Consider the following 23,933-nt stretch of genomic DNA (forward strand, 5'->3'; position numbering starts at 1 on the left):
TGCTGACTTCTCTGTAAGTATCCTTTTATTGCTTCTTTAGAAGACTTGAAGGAAATGTCTCCAAATTCCTCAGGGCCACCTGTACTCAGTGGCTATGAAAGCAACCCTGGCTAAGGATAGCAAAGCTACAAAAGTGGTCGAGCCTTGTCTAGGCAGCAGATAAAGATGATAGCTTTAATATTATCAATTTAAATTATTCTTTGATTTAAGCAAAGTGTTCCTGACTTTTTATGCTGTCAGTGGTAGTTGGATTTTTTGGGGGTGGCTTTTTTTTTTTTTTTTTTTTTTTTTTTAGTGGAAGAAAGCCCTGGTACAGAAAAGTGATGAAAAGAGAGTAGCAGAAACACAGAGCTTTTTTTGCGTGTTTGCTTGCCCACATTTGCCTGTGCATCAGCATTTGGATGTATGGAGGGTAGTTAATTCTCCTCTTCCTTCTAACTTTTGTTCATTAGGTGAATGCAAAAGTTGTGGTGAAACCACAGAGAATGGTCGAAACATCCATTCAAATGCTATGTAAATGTTATTTACTGAAGTGCAGAACAGGGCTGAAGACTGGCATTGCAGAGACTGAGAGATCATTGGTGCTTACAGCTGACAGCACCTGCTCTGTGCCACATTGCCATCATGAGCATAGACTCGGCTTACGTATCTGCTCTTCTGCTGCCCCTGCAGAGGACATCGGCAAGTGGGCAAGGGTCCTGCATCCATCTTCACCCTGACATGGTCAGTGCTTTAGAGCAAGGACGATCTTCTGCCTTTGCAAAGTGCCTGGAGCAGCAATCCCCCCATCTGGAAGGAGCACTGCCAGCAGCCAGCACTGCAGAGTCAGCGGCTCCACGCGTGAAGAGATTCCCTGCTTTCTTCATGGGTGTATTGCAAACCTGAATGTTTACACCCTCAGTATTTCTTGGTAAGCGTGTAATCTAGTGAATGGGAGTCAAAATGAACAAAGGGATATCATCAGCCTTCACTTTCCATTCCTAATGAAAGCCAGTAATAATAATTGGATTACTGTCATGGTTTCAAAGTATTTCAAATACCATGCTATATATAAACTAACTCCTGACTGGATTTGGAGCTCCATCTTCAATGTTGGGAGTGTTAGCACCAAGCTCAGATGTGCGTGGAGAAGTCAGAACCCTAGCCAGGCAGAAGGATTCAGCTGTGTTCTCTGGTGGGGACTGATCCAACCCAAAATCTCTGTTGAAAAGTCAGCAGATAAGCAGTGACTAGAGAAAGGAGAATAAAGTCACAGCTACATCTTAGAGGTTCTCACGTGAAATGTAAGACAGAGTGAGGATCTGTTCTGCTCTGCTCCCACTTTCTAAGGCCAAATGCATCCTCTGCTAAGTCAATATGACTTTTTGCCCTTGACTTCAATGGGGCCAGGGCATCTCTCATGGTACGATTTATTGGGATATCACTAGCATCCTGTCAGAGAAATTTAGTAACAAGCCAATCACACCTGAGAGTCCACTCTGTAATCAGAGTAGGGCTGTTAAACAGTAACTGGTTTTGTGGGTATGGTTTTCCCAAATGATAATCAGTTTGTAATTAACTAAACCAAATTTAATTTTTTTCTCAGACTGATTGTTGTGCCCACTTCAGAAGGACTGGGGAATCTCCCACTGCGTTTATCACCCTTACAGTGCTGTAGCTTTCTCTCATTACCCTCCAAAGAATTCCTCATGATATTTTCAGGTCTAAAACTGCATTCAGTACCTCTGGCATGGTGTAAGGCTGGTTTGAAGAGCCTCGTGGGGTGGGAAAGCCAGATGTGCATGTGGAGGAGCAGATGGTGTGGGTGTGGAGACCTGCTGAGTCAGGAGAGTCGAGGTGCAGGTGTGTCGGTCCTGGGTACACACACCCCTGTCTGCGACACCAGGGAGCTGGGGCCGGGGCATGTCAAATTCGTGGTATTACACTGGTAAAGGGAAATTTATGTCCAAAACCCTGCCTTTTTTTTTTTTTTTTTAATTTATTCTGTTATTGTTCTATTGTTCTACAAGATTAACATAAGGAAAAAAAAAAAAAGAGTGTCTCTTCCAGGTCAGATCGAAAGTTCACCGAGCCTACTAACTGCAGTGTCTAAATAGCATTTGCCAGCAGCTGTCCGGCGAACTGCAGGAGAAGTGATAGTAGTGATATTTCCTCTGAGCACTGCCCTCGTCTCCAGCCTTTTTCAGATCGTGGCACGCAGAGCGAAGTCTCTAAGGCGGTCCTGTGATTCTGCAGAGTTCCAGTAGATGGTGGGGTGGGATCAGCACTTGGCTCTTTGCACCGGCACAAGCTGCTCTTAAGTAGAGACACTTACTTTGTTTTTCTATTAATCCCTTTTCAGCGAAGGAAGAAAAGTTCATTTGTGGAAAACCGGTAATCTCTGACATTATGCAGTGCATTAAGAATGCTTGCAAATTAATGAAGTCCCATTCCAGATATGAAATAACAGTACAGAGCATGACTAATCATCCATGAATGGTAAGTTTTGAGAGCCTTGCTGTAAACCTTCGTGATAGTAAATTTGCATTGGTAAAATACAGGAAAAGCTTAACGTGTGTTTTTACCTCTTCGACTCCAAAATGCTCTCTCTTAAACAAGAAAGGTTAGTCATTTAAAGGTAGATAGCAAATTACAGGTGGGCTGAAACCATATGGAGAAGAGTGGATCAAAAAGACAAAGCAGACTGACTGGTATATCTCTGTATAGTTAAAAGGCAAAGGGACAAAATCACCCCTTGCAGCACTGAATCAGGAGAAAGCAGCTGCCTCTTCCTCAGTGGATGGGGATGTACACGTTGGGAATCCCAGTCTTGCTGTGCCACTGACTTGCTGGGACAGCTCGGACAACTCATCTTAGTACTGGATTTGAAGTAATAATACCCGATGGATATGTGAATGTCTTTTTAAGGCTATTTTGCACCATTCTGCTTTTGTGTGTTTGCTGTAGCAGTTTTCCTATGAGACACCCAAAACTGGGCTAGTGAGGGAGTGTCAGCCACTTTGGGAGTGCTACCTGCCATAGCAGTGGTTGTATCCAGATTCTGCAATGGGACACATGGATGACGCTGGCAGTGTAACAAATCCAAACGGGCACAACTAGACACAAAACAGGAAATTCAAGTGAGAAGTCAATTCTTAGAGGAACTACTTAAAAAAGAAACTAGTTCTGAGCACTTTTACATTATATGAAAAGCAAATATAAAGCATCCAGTGAAATTAGCTTTGGTTGTAGAAACAGCAGGAATCTATGCATTGTGTCATAGGATTATTATATCACACAGATCTCCTCTGTTCCTCATTAATGCTTACAATATACTAATACCAGCAAACCACACTTCATGTTTTTTCTGCAGCAAGTCATGGAATCATATGCCTTCTTTCTAGTCCTGTTTCTCTGAATGTCTATCTCTGTCTCTTAATGCAGAAATCAGAGGGCAATAACAAGATTAAATCCCACACCTGTATCTTTACATCATGTTCTTTCTAACAGTTCAGTTTCATATAATAGTGGGTGTTTCTGTGCCTGTCTTTGGGATGCTGGCCCCCCTCCTGTCTGACCTATGAAAACCCAGAAATTGCTTACAGCCCTTACCCTGGTATCTCACCACCTGGCTGGGAAGGTAGCATGCTTCAGGAAAGCTGGCTGGCATAGTGAGGAAGTTGTCAAGGCACGGCTACTGTCAGTGACAAATTAGATTCATATGTAAGAAAAGTGGTTGCTGGAAAAAATAGTAACATGAACAAAAGCATTTTGATGGGGCCACCTTGCCATGGCAAATGTCATTACAAAGTTGAGCATCAGAATTTACATGGTGCCAGGAGAATAACTTTTTGCTTCCTCCATTCAGGTCTTGTTATTGTCTTATGCAATTTTTCTATTTACAACTACAACCTGGAACCAGTTTAGCTTTTCAGCTACTGATCATTTTCCTACTGCACATTATCTCCAGCATGTGCAAGCAAAAGTAAGTACAATGCAATGACGCATGCCAGATTGTTACTTGTGCAGCTTTAGCCATGACCAGGGTAGCCCAGATGTAAACAGGTAAATAACGCAGTTACATAATATTGCATCAAAAGCTGCTCCTCTGACTCTCTTCAGTGTGATTACAGTGAGGTGTGTAATATGGCATGAATGAGCTGATGACATCTGTCTTTTTTGTATTTGGGGTAACTGAAAGTATGTGTCCATTGAAGTTGTTGATCAGCAATATTTTACATTTCATTGCCGAGGTATGTTGAAGCCCCAGATATAGGGGGGGGAAAAAAAAAAAAGATGTCTGTAACTTGCAAACCACAAATTGTGGCACAAAGGGTTTAGTCCTGCATTCCTTGTGTACTTGTTGATATCTCATCCCAAATTATGAACTTTACTTCAGGTTTGGAAGGTGACAAGTGTGTTAGGAGTAATGGAGCACACAGGTCTGTGGTTTGGTGTTATTATGCTTACACCGAAGTGGCAATTTAACAGTGTGCCAATTAAACTCACACAAAAATGCAAACATTTAACTGGTATCTCAATACACGTAGTGCACTCAGTGTCAGAATTTGAAGTTAAGCAGCTAAGTAGGCCACAACATCAGAGGTAGGTTCAGAAGAAAGCCAAGCACACTGGACAAAGCAATGCTATTCTTTTGAAGACTTACGCTGTTACAGCTGCTGAAGAGGCATCAAATCTGCAACCCAGAAGGACTCCCGATTGCAGCAGCATTTATTATCGCTTTGATGCAGCCAGGATAGTTCCCAGACTTTGAAGATATGTTTATGGATGCCCCCTCCACCTGTACAATAACTACTGCAATTATTGTGAAATTATGGCGGTACTGGGAGGGCCAAGCAAGCACTGTTGCTCCCCTGGTGTCATGCAGGGCTGAAACTCCATCTGAAAGTCTTTTGAGGTCCCAAGATTTCCCAGTCTACCTAGACAAGACATGAAAATTTTAGGAAAAGTGGACTTGGAAGGCCAGAGCAGGGTCACACAGCCGGCTAGCGGTCCTGGGACTAGCAAAGGGCTTCCAAACAGCTGTGGCAGCCTAGTGCTGGGTCACTTGATATCCTGGGTGTGGCAGCAAGGGTTGCCTTACTGGTTAAATACTAAATTGGGAGATTGCTGTGTTCTGCTGCAGCCTGCTCTCATAGGGTCTGCTGTTCCAGTTTACTGGAAATAATAATATTGTAATAATATTCATCGGTTATTCATAGAAAGCAAAAGATTTGTACAAAGAACTGATGTGGTTTTGAATGCTTGAGTGGATGTTTGCAGGAGGGCTGTTGTAAAGTTCGCCCATTTCTTACTGTGATCTCTAGAATCAGTGTGCAACAGAAATGTAGAAAACATATTTTGCTGCTGACAAGTGGCTTTTATATGAAGTAATTTTTGAACTTCAGAGGACCTTTCCTGAGACTACAAAACCATCCAAGTGGGTCAAAGTGTGGATACTTTAACTGGCAAGAGAAACTGGAAGCTCTTTGGGACCACTTCAGAACTCTGAGTGTTTATTCTGCATGTGATGGGCAGGCATGAACTCGCTCAGTTTGTGCTCTGACACAAAGACATGCCTGGTTTGTTAGCTCAAGCCCAGCATTGTACTAATGCAGTCACACTTTTTTCAGCTTGGAGTGTCTGTCCAGTATATCCCACATATATACATGGGAAAAATAACCACAAGGAGGAACTTTTACCCTACAAATGTAACTGAAACCTCCAGATAAGTTGGTCAGAAGCAATTAATGGATTACACACGTAGATGTGCAGGAATAGGAACAGGAGAGCAGACGAGAGGAGGTGCCGAGGGTACCTCAAGCAACCGCAGCTGAACGGGACGCAGCCCCTGGGCTGCTCTGCGGGGCTGTGCCATAGGGCCCGGGCTGCAACGCAGCGCTGTGCATTGCGTTGGGTTTTCCATGGCACAAGAGGTGACAGGCAAAACCCCATGGCTTCCTCCCCGCCCTGCGGAGCCCACGCTAGGCATGCCTCCCCAAAGGTTAAACGAGCGCAGACCTTCCTTGGCAAAATCGCCCCGCTTCAGACTTTTTTCAGGGGGAGGGAAAAGTTTTTCAGACTGGTTGGGCAGGCTTAAAGTAAAAAAAAAAAAAGTCCTGGCAAAGAGTGAAAACAGGAATTAGCTAAGCAAAAGGTGAACGTGCACAGCTTCGTTGGAGGTGTACTGGTAGGGAAATGTCTTTGCTGTGTCTCAGCTGGCTGAGAAGACGGCTTCCACGGCGGAAGCTGTCGGTGGTGGCGATGCCACGTTTGCAGGCCCAGCCTGGCCTGAGGAAGCCGGTGGCTGCAGGCGCAGGGGCAGCCGGCTGGTGTTGGGGACGGTGCGTCCCTGAGGGCAGCACCGCGGCCACGCAGCCTGCCCGAGGTGAGCACGGCTCCTCAGCCAGACCGGGGTTCCCAGCAAGGCCCCAGCAAGCTCCCAGCAAGGTGCCGCGCCTCCGGGCTTGGCCCCATCCTGAGCGTCGGCCTGGGGCTGTGCTGAAGCGTGATTTTTTTGTACGAAGGGACTATTGACTCACACACGTTTGTACGCCTGCACAGGCTCTTTACCTAGCTGACATGTCTACAGCATCTTCAGGACAGCGGGGGAGTATATAGAGGAGAGCGAGCGTTGCCCATGCCCCCATTAATTCTCTTTTTCTTGACCGTCAGACTGTGTGCCTCTTGTTTTGGATGCTCGCTCACTCCGCTGATCGCCTGCTGTGCTTGCTGGCTGGTGGGTGGGATATGGGGACAAGAGCACGTCCCCAGCCTGCCGGTGGGCTCCATACCACGCACTGTCCTCGCTGCCTCAAAGCGCCTGCTGTGTGACTGACTAAAGGCAGAAGCATTTTAAAGTTCCTTGAGCATGTTTCTGTTCTTGAATTATTTTGAAATTATAGCACTTTGACATATTGTATGGCTTCTTCATGCCTAACTGGAGTCACTTCGGCAGTCTGTTAAATCCTAAACTATTTGTTATAACATTATCTGGACTGGATAGGGCTGCATAGAAGTAAATATCACAAGTACCTTAATTTTTAGAAAAAGTGAGTCTTATGGAATAGGCCAAGGTATTTTTAAGTATGTGAAAAGGCATCCTTGATTTGCTTGTGTTAACATTCAAGTTGGCTTAATAGTAAAGAAAGTCCTTTGCAAATATTTTTTTCTGTTTCAGAATGGGTTTGCTGTGAATTGTGAGATTGGTTATAATCCACAACTGTCTTGACAGCTGCATGAATATGGATTTGTCATGTCTGCAAATCATGAAAATGTCATAAGTCTCTATGGATGAATGAGAATTTTAGCTGGTCTTTATTATTCTGCTATTCTAAAATATCAGTTATTATCTACTTTTCTGAATTTTCTTATGATTTTTTTTCCAAAAGTGATAATTACACATAAATCTTCTAGGACAACTCTGACTGTGCAGGGATTTAAATTTATGCAAGCAAGGCTGGAGCTTTACCATTCCCAGGAAGCATTTTAGCAAGTAAGTTTCCTTATATGTAATGCCCTTAAATGACCACTCAAACAAGACGAACAACAAATAGTTTACAGTCATTTGCCTACTGAGATTTGCAAAAATCATAGACACACACTCATTGTATTTGCGCACAAACACACAGTAGGGCCTTTACTAGTCTTTAACTGGAAGCTAAGGCAGATTATAGAAGTTCACCAAAAAGGACATTGCAGTGGGCTTAGATGAAGGGGGGAAAAAAAAAAAAAAGAGATCTGTATGAAATAAAGCCAGATAACAGACAACCGTTTATTGCTCTTCCTTAATCCAGGAGGAGATTTGCTGGTGGGTGGTGGGGAGGGGGCAGGAGACAGTCTCTGCTCCTCCTGTGTGGCACATGGTTTGTGTCACATGCAAGGGGAGCAGCTGTACAGCCTCTTCAATCCACCCCATGGCTGTAGTCATCTCTGCCTAATCCATGGCAGCTTTATAGCTCACCCCAGGTAGGGCCATGTGAAATCGCTCCATCAAAACTCTACAGCCAGGAGCAATTGTCCAAAATTAAGACCAAGAACACAAACATGCATCCTTGGGTTAATTAATAAAACTGCTGAGAGGCTGTGTACCTGTCTGGAAGGACGTCTTGTCAGAGGTCTGATCCATACTACCTGATGGCAAAGGCACTGGGGGACTTTATCTTCAGACCTACTACAGCATCTACAGTATTTATGAGACCAGCAGGCCATCTGCTTTAGTGTCTTCTCCAGCAATAGTGAAGCAGCAGGTGCTTACAAGTGTAGGAACTGAGCAGATAGATACAGAAAAACCTTTCTCTAGTATGCCTTTCTACTTTCCAGCAATTACTGCTTTAGAGACTGCCTGTGCTGGAAGTTGTGTCCAGACCATCACAGATAACTGTAGTCAGTGGATCTGTTGCTCATCAGTCTGTCTGTTGTGTTATTGGACTTGCATATGCTTTTGGCTTCCACATCATCCTAAATTACATGGTTAAATTTGTTGTGCCCAGTAATCTTGCACTTTCAGAAACAGTGGTTGTTGTTCTCTCCACTATTCTTTATTTTACAGATGTCTATCAGCAGCGCTCAGGGACTTACCTTCCTCTGAGGTTCTGGGTCTGGCTCCTTTTACATAGATGCTGCTTAAGCCAGCAACTAGTGCAGATGTTTTGAGTTTGGTGGATGTCCACAACAGTGAAGAACAGCAAAATGGCATTTTTTTCCGGTAGAAACAAGTGCATTTTCTCTGTAAAATTTTCACAGCTGAGAACCATGAAATGAGATAAACTGAAGGAAATTATGAAAAGACCTTACTGAAATAAATAGCTGTGTAGCAGAGGGAACAGGTTACAGATATTTCTATGAGCATTTTCTCAGGACCACATTGTCAATGTAGAGCTGAGCCAGAGCAGGAATAGCAGCTGCTTAAACTTGGGGGATAGATTTATCTAGGAGGGTCTGCTGCTGAATCAGTAGAGTTTTGGCAGTGATGAATTTAGGCCAGTAATTACCAAAACAAATGAAAAATAGCAGCCAGAGGTTATAATACAAAATAGCTGCCATTAGTATCTGTCATGATGCCAGAGAGGCTTCTGAAGTATCTTAGAGCAGGTTTGCTTTTCTTCTAGTAGGAGAGTACGCAAGAGAAGAGAGAAGATAAAGTTCTTTCTTAGACAGTAAAGAGGCTAGAAAGCTTAGCATACTTAAAATTGCTTAGCAAACACTGGCAAACTCTAGCTTACAGTAAGGCCATTTCTGTGCAATCTGCTGCCACACTTTGCTTTGAGCAGGGAAAACAGTATTTCACAGAACTGTTATCGGTGGTGGAGAAAATATACCCCCAGGAGTCACTGGGCCACACACTGTGTAGTAGAAAGTGTGTGTTCACAATGCAAAAACAAGTACAGTCAAAGTGGCAAGAGGTGAAGGGGATAGGGTGCAGCAGTTGTATCATGGGATACAGCACTATTCAAGCTTTGATTCTTCTAGTTGCACAAAAGATGCAATTAATTTGGTGTTCCAGTTTCTGTCTCCTGGGTGCTAAGCATCTCATAAACACAACAGCCAGCCTACATGTAAGTGTGTAGGAATATATGTATACACCCCCCTCCTGATACACATTTACATACCCATATGTGGTGACCAACCTAACATGTATGTACAATTGATATCTGTCTAATACATGTAGCTTAACTGAAATGCTACTGAGGGCATACAAGACAGTGCAGTTGCCTAAAGGCTGTTGTGAAGTCTCCTGTTTCTTTTTAGGTAATGCTATTTTTGAACAGCCTTTGGAAGTAAAAAGCAGTATTTTATTATTTGAGGACAATTAAAAATGCAGATTTTCTTTGGATCCATGTTTTTACTCATCCCATTAAATTGTGGTCGCCTGGACATTTTAATCAGGATTATGGTGTCTAATGAGATTAGTTAGATAACACTTCTTGTTAATTAGGGTGGATGTCCACTAGACTTTTTCTGAAGGGCATGTGGGTGCATGTCCTGGTTTTGGCTGGGATAGAGTTAATTGTCTTCCTAGTAGCTGGTACAGTGCTATGTTTTGGATTTAGGATGAGAATAATGTTGGTAACACACTGATGTTTTCAGTTGTTGCTGAGCAGTCCTTATGCTAAGTTGAGGGCTTTTCAGCTTCTCATACTGTCCTGCCAGCGAGGAGGCTGGGGGTGCACAAGGAACTGGGAGGGGACACAGCCAGGACAGCTGACCCAAACTGGTCAAAGGGATATTCCATACCATATGATGTCATGCTAAACCATAAAACTGGGGGAAGTTGGCTGGGGGCTGGGGCCCCACTGCTTGGGGACTGGCTGGGCATCAGACAGCAGGTGGTGAGCAATTGCATTGTGCATCACTTGTTTTGTATATTCTTTTATCATTATTATTATTTTCCCTTCCTATTGAACTGTTTTTATCTCAAGCCACGAGTTTTCTCTTTTACTCTTCTGATTCTCTCCCACATCCCACTGTGGACGAATTGAGCAAGTGGCTGTGTGGTGTTTAGCTGCCTGCTGGGTTAAACCACAACAGTGCATGAAGCAGAATGATTTGGAGGACAAGTGACTGTGGGAGACCACGGTAAGAAATAGGATGCTGTGGGGTATATGAGAGTGCAAACATGAATGTTAACATGGAACTGCTTTTTAAACCAGTGGATTAAAAAGGCACTAACAGAAAAAAACCACAAGAGACATACTTTTATAGGAGTGATCATGTCTGTTCAACTACTATTCAAATGATATTCAAATGTATCTATTGAATATGAAGACACGATGTGCACAGAGTGCAGTAAAAAAAACCCAAAACAACCCAAACGAAATTACAATGAGAAAGCTTATTTTAAAGAAACTGTTAGAAACTAGCTAACTAATTTCTTGCTCTGAATAGTTTTGGAGATGTTTGCATTCTGCTGGGCACCATTATTGTTCGAGAGTTTCAACTGGATGCACTGGAGACCCACTTACATTTTCTGTCTACTTAAGTCCAGTGTATTTTGCACTTCCCAAGAACACAGAACACAAAGAGATCAAATTCTTTACTTAGAAGGAAGGACAACAATTCAAAACTGTGGGCTGAAACACAGCATAGGAAAATGTAGGCTGAATATCTGGATAGATGTCATGATAGTAAGATAAATTAGACTGTAAAAGAGTCTGATAAAAGCCTGAGCGTCTTTTAAACTAGGAAGAACACAACTGCCTGACATATACTGCAGAGAACAACCCTATGCTCCTGGGGAGAGACAAGATGATATCATAGGTCTTTTCCATCATTTATTTTCTAATGTCTATAATCTGTAATAAAGCATACTTCTGTGGAGAGGGGCCAATATTTTTAAGCCTAGGCACTGACATTTGGATCTAGTTTAAAGAAGTATACAGAATCAGTTACAGGGAACCTTTCCAAAACTCTAAGACATGATGCAAGAGGAGCTGAGAAGTTACTGTGTTGAATCAACAGACCATGCTTGAAAAAGCAAGGGCTGCCTAGGAGCCCACATCTGTATAGAAGTTAGTCTTACAGTGCTCCATTTGTGGTTGTCTATGTATTACCATAACAAAAATCATAATGATTAGAAATAACAGGGTATTGCCTTTGTGATACTGATAACTGAACCCAAAGCCTCCAAACCTGCGTGTGGATCTTGCAGAGCATGCTATGGTTTTAGAATATATGGAAAAAAGATTTTGTAGCACTGGAGTTTTATCCTTTCCACAGTTACAAGATGGCACATATATCTTTTTCTAGTGTCATAAGAATTAACACCAAGAGCTGACAGCAAAAGATGCAGCCTCTGGCTACTGCATGATGAGTGTAATCATACTGTTAGCTGCTGGCCTGAATGTACAACACACATGAGAATATGTAATAGCCTTGTAGCTTTTATGTTCATAACATTACAGCAATATTGCCTCCTCAGCCTTACAAACATGGCAGTTACAAATACCTAAGGTAGCATGTACTGCAGGAAACTACACACAAACTTTTCTTACACTCTTTATGTTGATTCTTTTCTTTTTTTAAATAAAACATAGCATGTATGAGGAGAACATGATTAAAGAAAAGTACATTTGTCTTACCTAAAACTAAATGATTCTCTAAAATCTATTCAAGGGAGGACAAAGTAGAACTGATGATTAAACACAACCTCAGCCATTCAAAGAAATGAAAACTTCCAGGCTATGTATTTACAGTGGAAGGAGATGGTACAGTGACAGGGTGGATTTTTCCAAGCATTCAGCCCACATTCAGCCAGCTGCACAAGCCTGAAGTCCACCAAAGTCCTTGCCTACTGCTTCCTATTTGTTGGCTTCAGCTCTTCAGAAACATCTACCCAACATGAAATGAAAAGCTGGGAAACTTAGATGCAATTTTGGCCATTTGAATTTGGAAATCTCTCTTCTCCCACTGATATCAGTATAAGTTGTACATTTATTTAAGAGGCAGTTATACAATATATTTTTAAAGTCTCACTCATGGCACATGGGTAATGCATATCTTTATTTCTGAAATATCAGCTCTGGAGTCCCGAGGAGATGGTACGAATGACGAGTGGTGTTGCCAGGCATGGCATTTACTAGGGTCATGGCACCCATCATCTGGATAAATCCTCTGCTGTATGACTCAATGGCATGAGTCACAAGTTACTTTCTGAAACAGGCTAACCATTCTCATCTTTATCTGGGTATTTCATTTGGAGTCATAATACTTTATTTTCAACTTTGTAAGCTAGAAATGCAAAGTTGTTGGTTAGCATTGCACTGTCTGCACACATTTATTTACCTAATAAAAACAACACAACTACATTGCTAAAAACAACTCAGACAGAAAAGAGTGAGCCTCATCACCTCCCAGTTATTTAAAGTCTGAATTTATGTCTTCACTGTATTTTAATTTGAACATGTGAAATACCTTTAAAATTATTTGTTTATTTGTCCTTACTTTTCCAGTAAAAGAGTAGCTCCAGAATCAAATGCATTCATACATTAATGGGATTTACAGGTGTTTTTCCTAGTCGATGTCACAGCACAGTCAGCCACAAAATGTGTGCATTTCAATTGATCATTGCTCGAGAAACATTTAGCAGTTGCCATATTTTAGAGTGGAGACTCTCTAAATTCCCTTAGAAGTTGCAGCTGATACAGAATGCAGATAAGTTAATAATGCCAGACTCAGGGGACACTTGACAAACAGCATTGCAGATGTGAAGCCTGGACTGAGTTGCATGTGTTTCTTGGAAGCCTTTCAAAAGGTTGATTATAACCTGCCGAGGCTCATGCTGTAGGCTTTGAGAGGTGCTCGAGTTTCAGTACGTGCTGGTAGCCTCAGTTTTTTTCAGCTTTTGTCTGAGGAAGGTCAGGAATATTTTAGCTTAATTTAACCTCAGATAGGGAGGGGCAATACTTTTCCTGTGTTTGCTGATGTGGTTTGCGCCACATTTCTGGAATCTGGCTCACATAGTCGGAGTCAAGGGCAATCTCAAGATGTCACGATACATCAGCAAAAGTAATTAGAGAAAGAATGCGAGCTGGCACTTGCATTGATGCTGCCTAGTAATTAATAGCATAGCTACAATCTTGCTGGCTCCTGTAACAATCTGCAAGCTTGAGCCAGAGCTTCTGCCTTCCTTTCTGCCTGCCTGACCTTAAGTAACTATGCTATCCCACCCTTCTGAGCAGTTGTGGAGGAGACTGTTTTGGCTGGATTTAGACAGCCCCAGATGGTACTCTAATGTTCAACACCTGCTACAACTTCTTCAGTTCTTCTTATGTCTGCCACAGCTTTTATATATGCCTTTTCTCAGTTTGTTCAGTGGAGCAGGGAGAAGGAGGGAGGGAGACTCACTGCCCAGCTCCAGGCAGATGGAGGGACGTGGTATTTGCTTGGTGGTTCACCCACATACCAGTTGCAGCACAGTGAGCGTGAGCACCCTGCAAGCCACAGGGCAGTACTAACTCTGTTCCCCGAGTCATTTCTCTTGTGTGCTGGTCTAGGAGAGGCCGAACACTTGCATCTCAGCACAAATATGTTACCTGGCTATCAGGTCTCTTCCAAAACTGAAAGTTTTCATGGAGGTTTATCCCTCCTCCCTCCATGACTCCAGATATTGAAGGCACTGCGAGCCACCATTCCTGAAAGACTGCCAAAAATGTGTTTATGAAACAACCCCATGTTTACATTAGTTTTAATAAAAAGTCCTCTTTTGTATGGCCCTCTCTTAAAACATCTTCTGATACCTACCTGAAAGCTGTTCCTGGCTGAGTGTCTTTTCCAATAGCTGCTGAGGATGTGCCTGACATTACCACGGCTCACAGAAGGAGACTGGAGTCATAGCCCAGCTGCATCCTGAGGCAGTCACAGAAAGAAAGATCAGCTTAGTGGACCAGACTAGTGTTGTAATTAAAATGTTCTATTAAACCAGGCTCCCCCCCCGATAGTTCCTGTAGGGCAAATATAGACCCATGGCTGGAACTAATAAATGGTCCTCCTGACAGACCTGGTTTAGTGACTTGTGAAGGTTGTCAAATTGATTTTATTTCAAGGGCATATACATTTTGGGTTCCTCCTGACCAAACAGTGGCAGCAGAGCAGGGCAGATCCTCAGATGCTGCAAACCAAACCAGCATAGCAACACTGACACCATTTTACCCCAAAAGAAAAGCTGGTCTAACCCTAAGCACCCTGTGTTTGGCACACAGCCATTTGTGGGTGAAATGTGCCCTTGACTTCTGGACCTAGTAACAGTCTGAAAAGGAACAGGCTGTCTGCAGGCAGTTGTGACTGCCTCCTGAGCACATCAGCAAAAGGGTAGCAATCCTGCCACACAAATCAACATTACTAAATAGCAATGAGAAAAAAAAAAGGGGCACAGGGTCAGGATAGTGTGACATGCTTGCAGGGCATCTGCTAGATTTTCAGTACACGTTGTCTGATTCCTTGTTAGCTGATCCAAGTATCTGGTTGCTGGAGACAGCTCAAACAAGTTTTGATCAATAAATTAAGAAATGTGTTCAGAAGAAACTTGGCATGAGAGTTTCAGTTCCAACAGAAAGCAGTTATTGTCTGGTTTATGGATTCCCAATACATGACATGGTCTGCAAAATGGTAGAATATCTTACTTAGCCAGGGAAATACTTTAGTATCAAGAAAGATTAAAACAACAAGTTTCAAGATCTGCTCAGGGTAAGTCTCTTTAGACTATGGGGTTTGTTATTTCTGATAATTTTACAAATCCTTTATGGAAAAAAATATTTTCCCTCCATATATTATAGCTCCAAATAAAATATTCTGCACAGACTAGACTTAAACAATATCTAGTATATACTTATATAAAATAGGAAAGCCATGAAAGGATTGTCAGGTGGTATTCTTCCAAAGTCTCTGTTTTATTTACCTCAAAAATGACTGTAACTTGCTATTTTAAGACAGCCATGTTGGATTTAATGAAGGTTACTTGTTGGTGAGTGCTGATGGTGTATGTCACTGTGCAGACATACAAATGTAGAGCTCAGCTAATTTACTCTCTCTCTGAGATTCTTGTCAGGGAAAATGACTGACTCCCATTACTAATTATGATGCAAAAAAACCACCCAGCCACTGCTGCAATAGAAGGCGTTTTACTTTCCTGGAGAAGGTAGCTGGACAAGTTACTTTTTGTTATCTTTCCTGACTAGGGTAAATTCCTGAGGCAAAGTTTCTTTCCTGGAAACAAGCATTGGTGTTGGGCTGAGATCCTAGAATGAAGAGATTGCGTTGCATGGCTTGTAATCCCCATTATTTCAAGATAAGTATGCACTTGCAAATAAAGCATGTTGTACTTAGAATTCCATAGATGGGATTAGTCTGACTAAACTATGCTATGGATATTTATTTGCACTGTAGATATCAGTTTCTGAGCCTGTGACTCTAGAGTCCATTAGAGTCAAGAGAAAGTGCTAGCACACAAATAATCTCATCCTAAAGCAAACGTGAAAAGGAGGTCAGATGAATGGCATCCTTAGTATGTAGGACACATGAGAAATACATGAAACAGAATTACACTTGGAGAAACAGGAAGGAGTTCATGTTCTTGTCTTACATGACTTCAAAGTGAAATGAAATCAGGTCCTTCTGAACTGTCAACACTAAAGTATTTGTGGTCCTCCAGGGACCCCTGGTCTTCAGTCCCAGTTTTGATGTCTCCACACACTCTTGCACTAAGACATGGATACTATGAACTTCTGTGGGAATTCCCATTGTTAAGAACTGACATTGGTGTGATGTCATTAACACTTTTTTTTTGTTGTTATTTCAAAGATGCTGTCAAATTACAGACATGTTATCCAGGTCCACTGAAATAAAATTGGCCTCTCATTTACACACGCTTTTGCTTAAACTTATTTCAATCGTGTGCTGTTGTTCCAGTTTCAGTGACTAAAAGATCCATGCTGATGGGTCATACAGGTTTGCCTTTGAGTCAGGTTAAGTCAGTTGAGCTAAGATTACTGGAAAGACTAATATGCTTGAAGGCATGTTATCTGTTATCATTGAAGCCACATGTGAAATACAAGCGGCTCCTGGAAAGTCTTTGTGAATTTCCAGAACAGCTTGATAAAAGTTATTTTACATTTAGCTTCCAGTCCAAGCCAAGATAACCCTATGTCTCTGGACATATTGCTTTTCACACTTCCATATGTACTTCACCTTTTCACTTTGTCATGAATTCATTAAGTTCAAGGATCTCAATATCTGAAGACAATGAAGACATTGTGAAGACAACTTCCACAATGTCAATAGGCTATTTGTTGTCATGTGAAACTCATCTTCGCAGGGTTAGCCTTGGTTTATGCCAGTAAATATCTGGTAGCTTCTTATGTGTGTTCGGTTGCATAATTTTTTTCACATTTTGGTATATGTTTTTAGTATTTATAATAAATTTTGTGTTTATAAATACATTATTATGCTTTTCACCCAACAATGATATCTGATTCCTCAATTTGTTTTTATCAGCTGAGGGCATGCCAAAACCAGAATGCTTGCTTCTGTATTACTGGTAGGTCTGCTAGCAAGCTCATTGTGATGTACTGTCATTAGCATACAGAAGAATTTCTTAATTCTTCTGTGTATTATGCTTGCAATTTACTTTATCCAAACCTTTATTGAACTGGATTTTGCTAGATACCACTGAGAACTTCAATGTGTTCATATAAGATGTTTGTGTTGCTGTTTTTCCTCCAAGACCTGTACATCTTAATTTGTGCCTTCTGTCCTTCCCAGATTTTGAGGGTGATGAAACTAACTGTATCTGTAAGTTCACTGAATAAATTGCTCGGTGCTCACTGGCTTGATAAGTTAATTGGCTTTCAGTATGTTTGGAGCACTTACAAAATAAAGCATACCAGCTGCAGCTAAAGCAAATTCATCTGTGGTTTGGCTTTTCAGAACATGAAGAGGGAGAAACTTGCTAAAATGGAGCTGAAGTCGTCAGGTCTGAAGGCCAATAAAGCTAATTTGAAAGTATGTCTTTAGTTCATTCGATACTGTAGATCTGAAAGTGACTTCAGTTCTTTGGGTGCTTTTTTTTTGGCAAGGATTTTATAAATTGGAATACCTCATGATTATATCCCTTGAAATTTGCTTCTACCTGGTTTTACAGTGCTTACTGTGGTTTGGTACTGCAACTGAGATATGATGCATGTTACTTGCAGAATGTTGAAAAGCTCATTGATCCAGATGTTATATTTCATTTCATCATTGGCTTTGGCGACAGACACAACTAATGCCTTGTACTAACACATCACCAAGTTACCAAACATTTTGATTCTCCTTTAGTATAAGAAGACTTCTTGCTCTTTTTTTAAATTTCTTCATTTCGTGAGTTGTCTTATGGTAATGGTTTTTATCTTATTGTAATGTTTTTGGTAGCAAAGCATTGGATTTACTTATATGTAATTCTGCAACTTTTAACAGGATGTTTATTGTATTTTGCTGGCATGTTTTCCTCTAAGTATCCTCTTTTGATTATCATGAGCTGCTGCTCTTTTACTATCTTGAAAGAATTCCATGGAAGTCATCATGAAAGAGAATACTTAGTTTATCTAATAATGGTTGGGCAAATCCTGAAATGCTTACCAAGCCCATAAAACTGCCATTTTCAATCTTTGCCTCAAGATATTCTCCTTAATCACAGTAACTTCTGGATTTACCCAGGCATTAACAGCTTGCACATTTGCATTCATAAACACAGGCTGGTGGTATGCATGCTCCAATGTGTATTCTAAAATACTCTAGTGGTTTCAGTACTGAAAGATAGCCTATCTGCTTTTAATAGGTTGAAGTTCCTGAAAAGATAATGAAATAACTAAGTAGATAAAGAAAGTAATTTTAAAAAAAAGTGTCAGTCTTTCAAAAGGGAAGAACATAGAGCAAGTGCACCGATTGATCACAAATAGCTGTCTCTCTCAAGTACTTCCAACACAATGGATGTCTTCTTGTAGATCATAAAATAGCTATGTCACCATAAATTGTATGTTATACACACTATTCACTCTTCACTGAACTTGGCTGGCACTTAGGTGCTTCATTCCAGCTCAGGATCTATCGTCTTCAGATTAAAGAGCTGTTATAACTCAGTTTTTAGAAACAAATTAATGATATCCCTCCTGTTTTCTCAGAGGCAGACTTTATTCTGCCTAGTATGAGTTATTAGAAATGCTGGCTTTGATGCCGTAGCTGAAAGATCAAAGATATAACATCAGCTAACTTTGACATAAAACAGATGCCATATTTTACCTAAAGTTCCATTTGATATAGGTTCTTTATCTACATGGTTCTACTGATAAAGACACAGCATACCAGAGATAAGAAAAATAAAATGACTGTGACTTTTGCACAGACTGTACTATATTTGAAACAGCTGGAAAACAGCATATTAAACAGACAAATAAAAAAATTGTTTTAGTTCCCAATCAGCCACTTACCTCTTTTTCACCTTTTGTAAACAACAATAGATTAAGTGTAAAGAGATTACTTGAGATAATGGCATGTAATTTCTTTGTCTGGCACTGCCATACTGCATCATCACTGTTGTCATCACCATCATTGTAATGCTGCCCAGTTTGTGCCTGATATCCTTCTTCATTCATGAATACTTTCATGTAACCTTTTCCCAATGCTTGCCTGGACCTGGTGTCAGTGACTTAGCAGGTCTGCTTTGGCTTGGCCTCTTGTCAGGCTACATCTATATTGCAAATAAAGCAGAGCTAGAGGATGGTCTAAACCAGATCCCTGACTAGCCATGGTCACACTACGTAGCGCTTGACCCTGGTGTGCTCTGGGTCCTATGCAGTTCTTCTGGCCCACAGGACTATCCTTTGTGTGCCTTTTTTGGTTTTCAGCTCAAGGTATCTGAGATAACGTGATCATTGTTTTGCAAACTACTAGTGACATCACCAGTATGAAACTGAGGTGTGGATACAAAGGTGGCTGGGATAGTGTTGGAGGAGGAGGTAGGGTGGAGAAAGCCAAACCCTATACAGTGTTGACCATGCTGCCTAATGGCTTCCTAGTGCAGTGCTGTAGATGTTGCCTTCTTCTGTGCTCCTTTTCTCTTGGAGGCTTTGTGAATACATGCATTGTGCTGGCCGCAGAAGTAATTTAGCTTTTATACTGCCTCATAAATATTGATGTAATTTAGAAAAAGAACCTCAACATATTACTTTTCCTTCTGTCCTGGCAGGTTTAGCCCCAAAATAGAGCTTTAAGCTGAAAGGAATGCACTGTTATTAGTCAGTTCTGGTTGCCAAACAAGAAACCATTATTATTACTTTTTCATCTAAGTTTGCTCATGCCGCTCCAAAACAGGGTCTTCTGGCAGCACCATGTGAGAAAAACTTGTGTCTTGACATCCAAACCTCCTGAAAGACTCCGCCACGATCACAGCTCCCAGCCTGTCCAGCCAGACCAGCCTGCGAGCACAGGTCTCTCCTGAATTTGCAAGCAGCTGGGACTGTACCTGCATCTTTACAACCTGCTTTTTTAAACCACGTGAACGTTTCTGTCAAAATCTGTGTTCGTCTTTCTTTTCACGTTGTGTTCATTGTTCTGTAAAATCAAAGATTTCCCAGTAGGTATTTTTTCTTGCTCATTGCTCTTGGCCTGCAGGCAGTGGGACGCCCGCAGCTGCGCAGCCCTCCATCTTCTTTGTTTTTCAAGCTCTTTCTGCACTTTCCGCTCATGCATGTGCACATTTTTAAAGAGTTGTGCTGCATTTACTCCCAGCGTACGGTCAAACACGGGAATCCTTGCAGCCACTAGAAGCCTCTTCGAGGTGGAGGTTGACCAGAATTGAGTGGCTACGGGGCTGTAGCCTTTGCACCAGTACTGGTGGTGCGGTGCAGTCCCCTGCTTCACACAGCGTGGTGGGGTTGCAGCTACATTGCTCTCCCATTTTGTTCACAACAGCATCTGCTGGAGGGAGTGTGTATTATTAAAAGTGGACTGGGTTAAGAGCATTATTTTATGCTGCCACGAGGGAGGACTGAGGGTAAAGAAGAATGTGTGCAGCCTGCAAAGCATGCCTCTTCCCCTGGAAGCAGAAATTTTTCCTACAATGGGGCCATTACCGAAGCTCAATGGACATAGTTAAGTGACCAATCCCGATGTCTCTGTATGTTCAGAAAGAAAGCAAAAATGCCCGTCAGAGAGAAAGTAAAGGATTCAGTGCCCACAGCAAAGCCACCAAAACCAACAAAACCCTTCCTGCAATTTCAGAAAGTGCAGATCTCTCCACTCTTCTGTACTGTCAGGTAAATTTGTGACAGCCCACACTGCTGACATCTTGTCCATTGCCACAGTTTTTCTCGTCTGAGCAATCAGGAATGAGAATGGCAAATTCCACCTGCCAGGAGGCAGCTCCATCCTCTGGCTGGGAGCATCTCTGCTCCAGGGCTATTCAGCTTCAGCAAGATCTGGGGCAGATCGCCCCATGGTTGCCTCTCTGACCTAGTAGTATGTGTCAACAAATAAATATTTAAGAAAACTATGAGGAACACATTCCTCAATCTATTGCAGGGCTAGCATCAGTGCCAGTAAATTATATGCATGCAGACTGAAGACAGTCAGACTTTAAGGATCACATCTTCAGGATGCTTCCAACTGACCACAAAATCCACATGCTTCAGTATTTAGTGCCAGTGTTTTTATCTTTGCTATCTTACACACTGAACTGTTTGTGCCTACAAGACAGGATATCGTAACTGTCATATTGCCTCAAAAAATATATGCATATTTAATTAGAGTAGAATATTTTTCCGACAGAAACCCAAATAATAGAGCAGAATTTGAAACTTTAGTTTTAAATTACTTTAAATTATTTTAGTGTCAGTTCTGGGCTAAGTCTACGTAGGTCAAGAAACATATCTTGATATCACGCATATGAACTGCACATGCTTTCAAAATATTTTCACTGTACTAAAGTTGATACACTGGTAATTCCTTGAATTGTTCGTAGGGTCAAATCATGTAAAAATAATCAAAACCATTTGTGAGATACCAAAAATATAAAGCATCTCTTATTTTGTCATGCTGGATGGATGTTGAAAATATATAAAAGCCTTATATGTGAGAAATTCTTAAAAACTGTCTGAAATAGGCCAGCATCCAAGCTGAAGTGGAGGCAATGAAAGAGATTTGGCAGATAAATAGAGATGACAGGTAGAGAGAAAGCAAGGGAAAATGAATTGATCAGTTATAAGTGAAATGTAATTGGCAAGTCTCCATGACATCTCTGTTGAATACCCTTCAACTGTGGTTTGTCTTGCTCATCTGTTAAAGCCTCACATGCACATCTGCTTACTCTGTAGAAATAGGCCTGCTGGGAGGATTTGCACCAGGAATAAATACAGCTTTCTCTCTCTTTAGGCATACTATATATCTACGTACTTATGCACACACATGTGTGGAACTAGATACTGTTTTACACTAGAAAGCCAGGAATCCCAGGAAACTCAATGACAATACACTTATTTGCTTATTCAATTTTTTCTCCTTTTTTTTTTTTTCTACTTCCCACATAGTCCTAAGCTTGATGTCTAATTTCTGCAGGATTTGTGTGGATGTGGAAATTTATTAAGGATGCTTAAAGGTGTTAGTCTAAAGTGGTAAGAATTCCATTATAAACAAATATGCAAAATACAAAAATTAAGTATTTTTTTCAGAATTGTGGACTGGTTTACTTGTCAGAGCACAATTGGAAGGGAAAATGCAGGTATGTGCAGAAGACAGCAAAAGAAAAAAAGGTCAAAGTCTCCTGTAAGAGTTCCTCACAGCACTTTGCATCAATCTTCCATGGGTTCATGCTCCTCTTCCTATATTGTTTCCCCAACTCTGCTTATACTGTTTATAATAAAACATAGCTGCTAGAATATATGATGAAAGATCAAGAATGATTTTAAAGCAGTTCTGCAAAGGCCTGTTTATATTTCCCGTCAGGTCATTTTTCAGAAGAATAAAAAGAAATAATACTTGCAATAAACTGTAAAATGTGGTCGTTTCACTAATGCATGAAGCAGGCCTGTAAGTTCAAGAAACACTGCTCACATTTTAACTCTTCATTCCTGAATTCAGATTTCTTCTGATCATCGTATTTGGTATGCTTTATATCCACTGCACCTTGCTGTGCTGTATCAAACGTTACCACCCCCAGAGAAAAGTAGTCGAAAATCATTGTTATGTCAGTATTTTCTGTATTTAAAATATTTCCATCTTTGTTATGTGCAGTTAATAAAAATGCAGTATCAAAACCAAAGTGAACTTTATGTTTGCACCTGCAAATCTACCATTTTCACACCAGCTAAAGCAGCACTACCCAGGAAAGGGCTGGAGGCTCACCTCAGTCCCGAGGGATTGAAACCCTCATCTTCCCCCTATTTCCTAGGGGTTGCTTTAATCATTAGCTGGACAATAATTGGGGAAAGGAAGGGAAAAGATTAACTTCAATCATTCTCACAGAGGTTACTGACCCTTGTGAAAATGATGTTAAGACACTACAGAGGACTCAGGCTTAGCTGATATAACGTTGTTTGGGACTGTGGGATGTAGCCCTGTCATCTGTCTGGGCAGCCCTCCACTTAAGAGGATGCTTTGGCCACATCTGAAACATTCTCTTCTCAGTCATTTTAAACTTGTCATATTTTCCTCAGCAAAAACATGTTCTGTATGTTGGAAGTACCATACCATGGCCCTGATATTTGGACTGATTACTTACCCTGTCCATAGTACTGTCAGGTCAGATTTATATAGAATCATAGAATGGTTTGGGATGGAAACCATTTAAGTTCAGGTTAGAGATTCCTGTGGCTTTTCCAAAATTTAAACCTTAATTAATATGTTAAGAATGCTAGCAGACAGTTAATGGATTGAGACTAGGGCCCGGCCAAAGTCTTGCACCTGCACCCACTTTAAATTCCATATAGGTTGGATCTAAAGTTTGATGCTGTGCTGTAAGAAAAAAAAAAAGAATGTCACCCATAATGGGTAAAACTTATCAACTGGATCTTTACATCAGAAAACAATTGATAAGCTGAAATCAGAACTGTGTTTTAAATATAAAAAGCAAACACTGTGCTTACAATGAAGAATTTAACATGCCTAATTTCAGTCTGGAGTAAGTTTGCATATTAATGTTCACATTGGCTGCGAACACGAAGATATATGTGTCTACATCTGTGTACATATTTATGATGAATGAGGATTAATTTAGTCAGAAATGTGCATCTGGTACCACTACAGAATTTGTTGGGTGTTTGTCAGAAGAAGGCAAGTTGTTTTCTGACTTTATTCTAGATTAACCATAAATATGAGAAATGACCTGGTATGGTATACAACCTCAGGAAAGATCTGTGGAATGAAGATATCCAGTTAATGTAATCAGTCATCAGGGGTTACTTTTACTCTATGCAAACAGGATAGAGAGA

The sequence above is a fragment of the Buteo buteo genome, chromosome Z, assembly GCF_964188355.1.
Source record: "Buteo buteo chromosome Z, bButBut1.hap1.1, whole genome shotgun sequence".
Classification (NCBI taxonomy): Eukaryota; Metazoa; Chordata; class Aves; order Accipitriformes; family Accipitridae; genus Buteo; species Buteo buteo.